Raw genomic sequence first — 11000 nt, forward strand, 5'->3', positions numbered from 1 at the left:
AATACCCATTGTTTTAAGCTGATAAAAACTTAACCCTGTTTGCATAAATAAACAACAGAAGCAACAAGCAAAAAGAAACTAGACTCTATCCCCCTCTTTTTAATTTTGCTCTTTTTATTTATATGTTATTGTACTATGTCTTAAAAACTTGTTGTAGTTATTATTTTTTATTTGTTCATCATTTAGTCTTTTTACTAGAAATAAGAGTAGTTTATACACCACATTTACAGTGTTATATAATATTCTGTTTTTCTGTGTACTTATTATTAGCAGTGAGTTTTATACCTTCAGAGGATTTCTTATTCCTCATTAACATACTTTTCTTTCTGACTGAAGTATTCCCTTTAGAATTTCTTGTAGGGCAGGTCTGGTGTTGACAAAATCCCTCAGCTTTTGTTTGTCTGGGAAAGTTTATTTGTCCATCATATTTGAAGGATATTTTTACTGGATATACTATTCTGAGGTAAAACTTTTTTTTCTTCAGCAATTTAAATATATCACTCTCTCCTGACCTATAAGGTTTCCACCAAAAAGTCTGCTACTAGGCATATTGGAGCTCCATTGTATGTTATTTGTTTCTCTTCTCTTGCTGCTTTTAGGATCCTTTATTTGTCCTTGACCTTTGGGAGTTTGATTATTAAATGCCTTGAGGTAGTCTTCTTTAGGTTAAATCAGTTTGGTGTTCTATAACCTTCTTGTACTTGGATATTGATATATTTCTCTAGATTTTGGAAGTCCTCTATTACTATCCCTTTGAATGAACTCTCTACCCCATTTTTTTCTCTACCTCCTCTTTAAGACCAATAACTCTTAGATGTGCCCTTTTGAAGCTATTTTCTAGATCCTGTACATGTGCTTTCTTGTTTTTATTCTTTTTCCTTTTATCTCCTCTGACCAAGTATTTTCAAATAGCCTGTCTTCAAGTTCACCAATTCTTTTTTCTGCTTGATCAATTCTGCTACTAAAAGACTGATGCATTCTTCAGAATGCCAATTGCATTTTTCAGCTCCAGGATTTCTGCTTGATTCTTTCTAATTAAGGATTTCTATCACTTTGTTAAATTGGTTTAATAGTATTCTGAATTCCTTCTCTGTGTTATCTTGAATTTCTTTGAGTTTCCTCAAAACAGCTATTTTGGATTCTGTGTCTGAAAGGCAACATATCTGTTTTTCTAGAATTGGTCCCTGGTGCCTTATTTAGTTCATATGGTGATGTCGTGTTTCCCTGGATGGTCTTGATATTTATAGATATTTGTCTGTGTCTGGGCATTGAACAGGTAGGTATTTATTGTAGTCTTCTTAGTCTGGGTTTGTTTGTACCTGTCCTTCTTGGGAAAGGTTTCCAGATATTCAAAAGGACTTGGGTGTTGTGATCTAACCTGTATCTGCTTTAGGGGGCACCCAAAGCCCAACAATGCTGTGGTTCTTGCACATTCATAGATGTACCACCTTGTTGGTTGTGTTAGGTCATTGTCATATTGCTATAAATACCTGAGACTAGGTTATTTTAAAAGAAAAGGGTCAGGCATGGTGGCTTATGCCTGTAATCCCAGCACTTTGGGAGGCCAAGGTGGGTGGATCACGAGGTCAAGAGATTGAGACCATCCTGGCCAACATGGTGAAACCCTGTCTCTACTAAAAATACAAAAATTTGCGGGGCATGATGGCACGCACCTGTAGGCCCAGATACTTGGGGGGCTGATGCAGGAGAATTGTTTGAACCTGGGAGGCAGAGGTTGCAGTGAGCCAAGATGACATCATTGTACTCCAGCCTGGCAACAGAGCAAGATTCTCTCAAAAAAAAAAAAAAAAAAAAAAAAAAAAAAAAAAAAGGAAGCATGATGCTGGTATCTGCTCAGTTTCTGGGGAGGCCTCAGGAAACTTGCAATCATAGCAGAAAGTGAAATGGGGGCCAGCACTTCAGAAGGCTGGAGCAGGAGCAAGAAGGTGGACGGAGGTGCCACATACTTTTAAATGACCAGAGCTCACGAGACCTCACTTACTATCCTGAGGACAGCATCAAGGGGATGGTGCTAAACCATTCATGAGAAACTGCCCCCATGATTCAGTCAGCTCCCACCAGGCCCCACCTCCAACATTTAGCATTCCAACTGCACATGCGATTTGGGTAAGGACACAGATCCAAACCATATCATTCTGCCCCAGCCCTTCCCAAATCTCACGTACTTCTCACGTTGCAAAATACAATCATTCCTTCCCAACAATCCCCAAAGTCATAACTCATTCTAGCATTAGCTCCAAAGTGAAAAGCCCAAAGTCTCCTCTGAGACAAGGCAAGTCCCTTCCCCACATGAGTCTGTAAAATCAGAAACAAATTAGTTTCTTCCAAGACATAATGGAGGTATACACATTAGGTAAATATTCCCATTCCAAAAGGGAGGTATCAGCCATAAAAAAGGAGCTACCAGCCCCATGCAAGTCTGAAACCCAGCAGGGCAGTCATTAAATCTTAAAGTTCCAAAATAATCTTTTTTGACTCCACATCCCACACCCAGGGCACACTGATATAAGAGGTGGACTCCCAAGGCCTTGGGCAGCTCTGCCCCTGTGGCTTTGCAGAGTTTTGGCCTTGGTGGCTGTTCTCATAGGCTGGCATTTAGTGCTGGTGGATTTTCCAGATTGAATGTGCAAGCTGCTGGTGGGTCTGCCATTCTGAGGTCTGGAGGACAGTGGTCCTCTTCTCATAGCTCCATCAGGCAGTGCCTCAGTGAGGGCTCTGCATTCCAATCCCTCATTTCCCCTCTTCACTGCCTTAGTAGAGGTTCTCCATGAGGGCTCCACCCCTGCAGCAGGCTTCTGCTTAGATACCCAGGCTTTTTCATGCATCCTCTAAAATCTAGGCAGAGGCTCCTGAGCCTCAACTTTTGCATTCTGTGCACCTGCAGGCTTAACACTATGAGAGAACTGCCAAGGCTTGCAGCTTCCACCCTCTAAAGCAGTGGCCCAAGTTGTACCTGGGCCCCTTTGAGCCATGGGTGGAAGCCATATTTTGAGGCTGTGCCAGGGCAGTGGAGCCCTGGGCCTGGCCCAGGAAATCATTCAGTCCTCCTAGGCCTCTGTGCCTCTGATGGGAGGGCCTGCCACAAAGATCTCTGAAATGCCTTTGAGGCCTTTTCCCCACTGTCTTGGCTATTAGCACTTGGCTCCTTTTTGCTTATACAAATTTCTACAGCCTGCAGAAATTTCTTCCCTGAAAGTGGGCTTTTATTTACTACTACGTGGCTAGGCTGCAAATTTTCCAAACTTTTATGCTCTGCTTCCCCTTTAAATATAAGTTCCAACTTTAGGTCATTTCTTTCCTCACACATGTGAACATAGGCTATTAGAAGCAGCCTGGTTGCATCTTGAATACTTTTCTGGTTAGAAATTTCTTCACCATATACCCTAAACCATCACTTTCAAGTTCAAAGTTCCACAGATCCACAGGGTGGGGGCACAATGTAGCCAAGTTCTTTGCTAAGGCATAACAAAAGTGACCTTTGCTTTAGTTCCCAATAAGTTCCTCATTTTCATCTGAGGCCTTCTCAGCCTGGATTTCACTGTCCATATCACTATCAGCATTTTGGCCATGACCATTCAACAAGTCTCTAGGATGTTGCAAACATTCTCTCATCTTCCTATCTTCTCCTGAGCCCTCCAAACTCCTCCAAACTCTGCACATTACCCAGTTCCAAAGTTGTTTCCACATTTTCAGTTATCTTTATTGCAATGCCCCACTTCTTGGTACCAACTTCCTATATTAGTCTGTTCTTGTATTGCTATAAAGAAATGCCTAGGCCGGGCATGGTGGCTCATGCCTTTGGAATCCCAGCACTTTGGAAGGCCAAGGCAGGCGGATCATGAGGTCAGGAGATCAAGCCCATCCTGGCTAACATGGTGAAACCCCATCTCTACTAAAAATACAAAAAGTTAGCTGGGCATGGTGGTGGGCGCCTGTAGTCCCAGCTACTTGGGAGGCTAAGGAGGAGAATTGCTTGAATCCAGGAGGCAGAGCTTGCAGTGGGCCGAGATCACACCACTGCACTCCAGCCTGGGCGACAGAGTGAGACTCCATCTTAAAGAAAAAGAAAAGAAATGCCTGGGTAATTTATTAAAAAAAAAAAAAAAAAAAAAAAAAAAAGGATTGATTGGCTCGTGGTTCCACATGCTGTACAGGAAGCATGATGCTGGTATCTGCTCCACTTCTGGGGAGGCCTCAGTGGGCAGTGAGGGAGAAGCTGGCACTTCATGTGGCCACAGTAGGAGCAAGAAGTGAGAGGGAAGTGCCACACTCTTTTAAATGACCAGATCTCACGAGAACTCACTGTTCCAAAAACAGCATCAAAGGGATGGTGCTAAACTATTCATGAGAAACCACTCCCATGAGCCAATCACCTCCCACCAGGCCCTACCTCCAAGACTGAACATGAGATTTGGGTGGAGACTCAGATCCAATGGTCTTGGACAAGGTCCAGAAGAATTCTCTGGATTACCAGGCAGAAACTCTTGTTTTCTTCCCTTACTTTCTGCCAAACAAATGGAATCTGTCTCTGTTCTGAGCCACCAGGAGCTGGAGATGAAGTGACACAAGCACCCTTGTAGCCAACATCATTGGGACTGTGCCAGGTCAAAGAAGTTAGCATAGGCCTGCTCCTCACTCAAGGTCTGCTACAACTACTCCCTGGCTACCACCTATGTTCACTAAAGGCCCTGGGTCTCTACAATCAGCAGGTGGCAAAGCCAACCAGGCCTCTGTCCTTTCCTTCAGGATGGTGAGTTCTCCCCAGCCCTGGGCAGGTCCAGAGGTGCCATCTGGGAGCTGGGGACTAGAGTCAAAAGCCTTAGAAGTCTATCTGGAATTTGGCCAGGCATAGTGGCCCATGCCTGTAATCCCAGCACTTTGGGAGGCCTAGGCAGGTGGATCACTTGAGGTCAGGAGATCGAGACCAGACTGACCAACACGGTGAAACCCCATCTCTACTAAAAATACAAAATTAGCTGGGCGTAGTGGTGCACACCTGTAATTCCAGCTACTTGGGAGGCTGAGGCAGGAAAACTGCTTGAATTCGGGAGAAGGAGGTTGCAGTGAGCTGAGGTTGTGCCATTGAATTCCAGCCTGGGCAACAAGAGTGAAACACGGTCTAAAAAAAAAAAGTCTGTCTGGAATTCTATTGTACTGTAGCTGAGCTAGTACTGAAATCACAAGACTCAGTCCTTCCCACTCTTTCTGCTCCTTTCCAAAGGCAAAGGAGCCTCATCCCGTGGCCACTACCACCACAGGCCCACAGGGAGTACTGCCAGACTACTGTCAATGTTCCCTAAGGTTGAAGGGCTCTTCAGTCAGCTTGTGGTGAATGATCCCTGTCCTGGAACTCACCCTTTAGGGCAGTGGGCTCCTCTGTGACCCAGGTCAGGTTCAGTAATGCCATCCAAGAGCCAAGACCTGGAATCAGGGACCCTAGGAGCCTACTTGGTCTTCTACCTCCCTGTGGCTGAACTGGTACCTAAGGTGCAAGACACAGTCCCCTTAAGATTTTCCTTTGCTTTTCTCAAGTTGAAGGAGTCTTACCCTTAGCCACCACAGCTGGGAATGTGCTGAGTTTCATCTGAAGCCAGCATATCTCAGAGCCTCACCCAAGGCCCTCGACATAGTATGTGGGTATTGCTGCTGGTTATTCAGGGCCCAAGGGCTCTTCAGTTAGCAGGTGATGGATCCTGCTAGGACTGCGTCCTCTCCTTCGAGGCAGCAGGTTCCCTTTTGGCCTAGGGTTTGTCTAGAAATGTCATCTGGGAGCTAGGGCCTGGAAAGGTGGCCTCATGACTCTGATGGGAGCCACAACCTGCTGTGGCTGAGCTGGTGTCCAAGATGCAAGACAAAGTTCTCCCCACTTTTCCCTCTCCTCTCCTCAAGTGGCGGAAAGGGGTCTCTTCTGGAGCCTTGAGCTGTGCAGCCTGGGGTTAGGGGAAGGGTGATGCTGGCACTCCCTTAGCTGCCCCAGCTGGTGTCTTAATAGGTTGTGTGTTCCTCAACCCCTACCACCAGTTCAGTGTCTCTGGGCCCAGTTCAGCACTAGGACTCACCTAGGAGTTGCTGCCTTTGTGGCCTTAGATTGCCTTTCAAGTTTATATAGGGCCTCAGAGCACTTTAGCCCATAGTGGCGAAGCTTGCAGGAACTCAAGTTCGGACTACTGGGATCAGCAATTCTCCTCTGCCCAGGGCTGGCTTTAATGCTTTCTCCATGGGTGAGCATCAGCTGAGTTTGGTTTGATTTGTTTTCTGCTATAAGGCAGTACTGGCTCAATCCCTCTCCATGGGACACAGAAACTCTGCACCACATCTCTGCTGCCAGGGGATGGGTGAGGGGTGGCATTAGTGATTCAAGACTGTTTTTCCTACTCTTCAGTGCCTGTTTCAGTGATATGAAGTTAAAACCAGGTACTGTGAGTTCTCACCTGATTTTTGGTTCTTATGAAAGTGTTTTTGTGTGTAGATAGTTGTTAAATTGGTGTCCTTGCAGGGGCAACAATCGGTGGAGTCTTCTCTTCTGCCATCTTGCTCCACCCCAGAGTCCCAGGTCTTGCATTTTTTGATGGTATTGTAAATTGTATGTTTTTTCCCCAAAATTTTGTTAAGTTTTCAAGTATGCAGAAAAGTTGAAAGAATTGTACAGTGAATAACCATCTATATGCCTATTGGATTCTACAATTAACATTTTTCTTTGTCTGTTTTATTACTTATGCATTCATCTATTCCTGTATTCATCCATCAGTCCATCTCATTTTAAAAATGTATTTCAAAGCAAGTTGAAGACATCAGTATATTTTACACCTAACTACTTCAGCATGTGTAGCTTGACTATGGTTCAATATTTGCTGATGATCCTTTTTTTTCCTTTAAGGTAAAATTTACATGTAATGAAATGCACAGATAGTAAGTGTATTGTCTGATAAGTTTTGGCAAGTGTATACATCTGTACAACCTAAACCTCTGTGAAGATACTGAACACTAACAACCCCAGAAAATTGCTTCATGCCCTTTTTCAGTCAATCCCTAACCCAGTCCTTCAGAGGCAACTCTGTTCAGAAATGCTTTTACTAGTTTGTTTTGCCTATTCTAGAATTTCATAGAACGGAATGTGTACTCTTGTGTAAGGTCTCTTTCATTCAGCATAATTTTTTAAAAAATTCATTCAAAGTGTCTGACCACAGCAATGACCAGCCCTCATTAGGGCCCCGGATGATTTTTGGTCTAATAATGCATGCTAGTATTGATGTTTTTTGGTATGAACAGGAAGAATTATGCAGCAGGCTTTATTTTAAATGCCAATTCATATGACTCTGTTCAAGCTGAGTTGAGATGTTGAACTGACTTACTATAGACTTTGTAAAAATGGCTCCAGAAGAGTAACAAACTGAAATCTTTGAGAGCACACAGGTTGGAAATATGTACATAACTGCACAAGGTGTCAATTCTGCTCTACAGTGCAGCTTTAGTCCGTTTTAGTTGCATAGGTTTCCATTGTATTTATAGTCTGTTTATGCTAAATCCGGCCAAAGTTCTGAGCACTGTCCACCACTAAAATGGCCTCTGCCACTTTGAATTCTGTTCTAATTTTGTGGCCAGAATGTGGTGATCAAAACGTTCAATCTTTTCACAGTGGCATAGGAAGACAGCAAAAATTTCCTAAAGTGCAATAGATTTTCAAGTGTATTCTGTCTTCTAAAACTTTAAGTAGGTGCACTTGATGGTATTGAGGTCATTTGTTATGGTGCTATTTCAATTAGTCTAGGTTTAGGCCCTTGTACATTTTGCCCATAACTTTTTACAAAGAACTTCTTTTATTGCACAGTCAGATAATTTCATATATATATGTCTGGTTTGCATGTCCTTAAACTTCCAATCTTATTTTGTCTCTTGGAGACTGCTGAATGCAGCTCATCTAGGAAGGGGATGGGACTAGATTCTAAAATTTATTTGGGGCCATGGGAATGATCATTGAGGAAGAAACTATTTGCACATGACAGAGTTCTAGATACGTTTTGCTGCTAGTTTTATGTAATATTTATTGAACATTTTGACAAAGACTTATTTTTGTAAGCCCAAAAGTGGTTCTTTGAAAGTTTAAAGAAACTTGACCAAAAGACTGTATAAAAGCACTGGCACTTGAATGTTGAATGTCACCGTATGTGTGAAATTACATATTTTGGGGTAGTGTGAGCTTTTAATGTTGTCATATTAAATTCTTAAGTCAAATTAAGCAGACCTGGCATTGGCAGTGTAGCCATAACTTTCTGATGTTAGTAAAAGCAAAATTGGAGACTTGAAATTAAGTCATGCCAAGGTTTTGATACACTTGCATTTTTAAAATTTATTTATTTAATTTTTTTAGGCAGAGTTTTGCTCCGTCACCCAGGCTGAAGTACAGGAGTACACTCTTGGCTCACTGCAACCTCCCCTTCCCAGGTTCAAGTGATTCTCCTGCCTCAGCCTCCCAAGTAGCTGGGATTACAGGCGCTGGCCACCACACCTGGCTAATTTTTGTATTTTTAGTAGAGATGAGGTTTCACTGTGTTGGCGAGGCTGGTCTCAAATTCCTGACCTTAAGTGGCCCTCCCACCTCGGCCTCCCAAAGTGCTGGGATTATAGGCGTGAGCCTTTGCGCCCGGCCTACCCTTGTCTTAAGATATTGATGAAACACTTTAAAACACTGATACGAAGTGTCCAGATTCTCAGATGTTTGTTGTGTGAGTTGTGTTTAGTTGTGTGTATTTTTTTTTTTCCAGTAAATGTCTGGCACATTGCAATCCTCAAACATGTGGTTATCTTTGATGTATTGGCATAATCAGTGACTTACACATTCAGCAATAGCATTTAAGCAAGTTTCATCAGCAAGCAATATTTTCAATTAATAAATAAGATTTCAAAAATTGTGTAAGGATTTAAACTTGCTGAATATAAAGATTGAACCTCAAGTCACTGTAGCTTTAGTAATTGTTTATTGTATTGGTTTAGACATTAGCACTGCATGTGCTGCGCATATTCTGATTTTATTAAAATAAAAAGTTGAACTGCACAGTCTCAAAAAACATTTATTCAAAGTGTTGTATGTGTAAGTAGTTTGCCCCTTTTATTTTTGATTGGTATTTTATTGGATGGTGTATCATGTTAGAGATTTAGGCAGGAGTTGATGCTATAGTCGTGAGTCCAAGATCTAGAAGGCAGGCCAATAGGTTGGAAATTCAAGCAGGAGTTAATGCTATAGTGTTGTGGCAGAAATTCTCAGAGAGATCTGGTTTTGCTCTTAAGGCCTTATTGGATTGGATGAGGTTCTACCCACATTATGGAGGGTAATCTGCTTTAACTGATTATAGATGTAAACCACATTTACAAAATACCTTCACAGCAATAAAATGATTAAATAGCGGAGTCCTATTCCCTAGCTAAGTCCTATACATAGCCAAATTGATACATAAAACTAAAACTAACCATCACAGATGGATATGCTTCTATTTGTTTATCTGTTAGTTTGTTGATAGACTCTTGTATTTTTTTCTAGTTTTTGGTATTATAACAAAAATTACTGTGAATATTTGTCTATACGTTCTTGTATGGATTCCATATTTTCATTTTTCTCTGGCAGATATGTAGAAGTGAACTGCTATGTCATAAGGTACATGCATATTAAATTTTTATAGCAAACTGCCATGAAAATTAGATTGTGGGGATGGTTGCACATCACTATGAATTTACTAAAAGTGAACTATACACTTATAGTTTTATGAATGAATTTTATGGTATGAAAATTTCCAACATGCATATATCATTTTACATTTCACTAAGAATGTATCAGAATTCTCATTTAACCTTATCATTATCAACATTTGGTGTTGTCGGTCTTTATAATTTTGAGATGAAGTCTCACTTTGTTGCCAGGCTGGAGTGCAGTGGCGTGATCTTGGCTCACTGCAACCTCCACCTCCAGGTTCAAGTGATTCTCCTGCCTCAGCCTCCCCAGTAGGGAAGGGAGGGAGGGAGGGAGGGAGGGAGGAAGGCAGGAAGGGAGGGAAGCATGCACCACAACGACCAACTAATTTTTGTAATTTTAGTAGAGATGGTGTTTCACCATGTTGGCCAGGCTGGTCTTGAACTCCTGACCTCAGGTGATCCGCCCACCTCGGCTCCCAAAGTGCTGGGATTACAGACGTGAGCCACCGTGCCTGGCCATCATTGTGGTTTTTACTTGTATTTCCTTGATGACTGCTGATGGTTATCCTTTCAATGCATATTGGCCATTTATATATCTTCCTTTGTGAACCTTTTGCTCATTTTTATTGGTTTTTTTTTTTTTATTACTGAGTTGTAGAAGCTCTTTATATGTCCTAGATACTGGTCGTATTTTAGATATATGTCTTGCAAATATTTTCTCACCGTCTGTGGATAGTGTATTTATTTTTTAAATGACGTCTTGTCATGAGCAAAACTTTTAATTTTTATAAAGTCAAATGTACCACTTTTTAAAATTTATTGCTTTTTGTATCTTGTCTAAGAAACTTCTGCCTCTCTCAGGTTGAGAAGATGCTGTTTTCTGTTTTCTTCTAGAAACTTCATATTTTTTTCCTGTATATTTAGGTCCATGGTTTTTCTTGAATTAGTTTTTTGTTTTGTTTTGTTTTTTGTTTTTTTTAATATGGTGGAGGTAGGAATTGAGGTTTGTTCTTTTCTTTATTGATATTCAGGCATTCTGTTTGTTGAAATGACTTTCTTCTCCCCATTAGTTTAGCCCTTTTATTGAAAATAAGATGACTTTATAAGTGAGGGTTTTTTTGTTTTGTTTTTGTTTTTTTTTTTTTGAGACGGAGTCTTGCTCTGTTGCCTAGGCTGGAGGGCAGTGTCACCATCTCGGCTCATTGCAACCTCCACCTCTCAGGTTCCAAGTGATTCTCCTGCCTCAGCCTCCTGAGTAGCTGGGATTACAGACACGTGCCACCATGCCTGGCTAA

This window comes from Piliocolobus tephrosceles, chromosome 9 (genome assembly GCF_002776525.5).
Source record: "Piliocolobus tephrosceles isolate RC106 chromosome 9, ASM277652v3, whole genome shotgun sequence".
NCBI lineage: Eukaryota > Metazoa > Chordata > Mammalia > Primates > Cercopithecidae > Piliocolobus > Piliocolobus tephrosceles.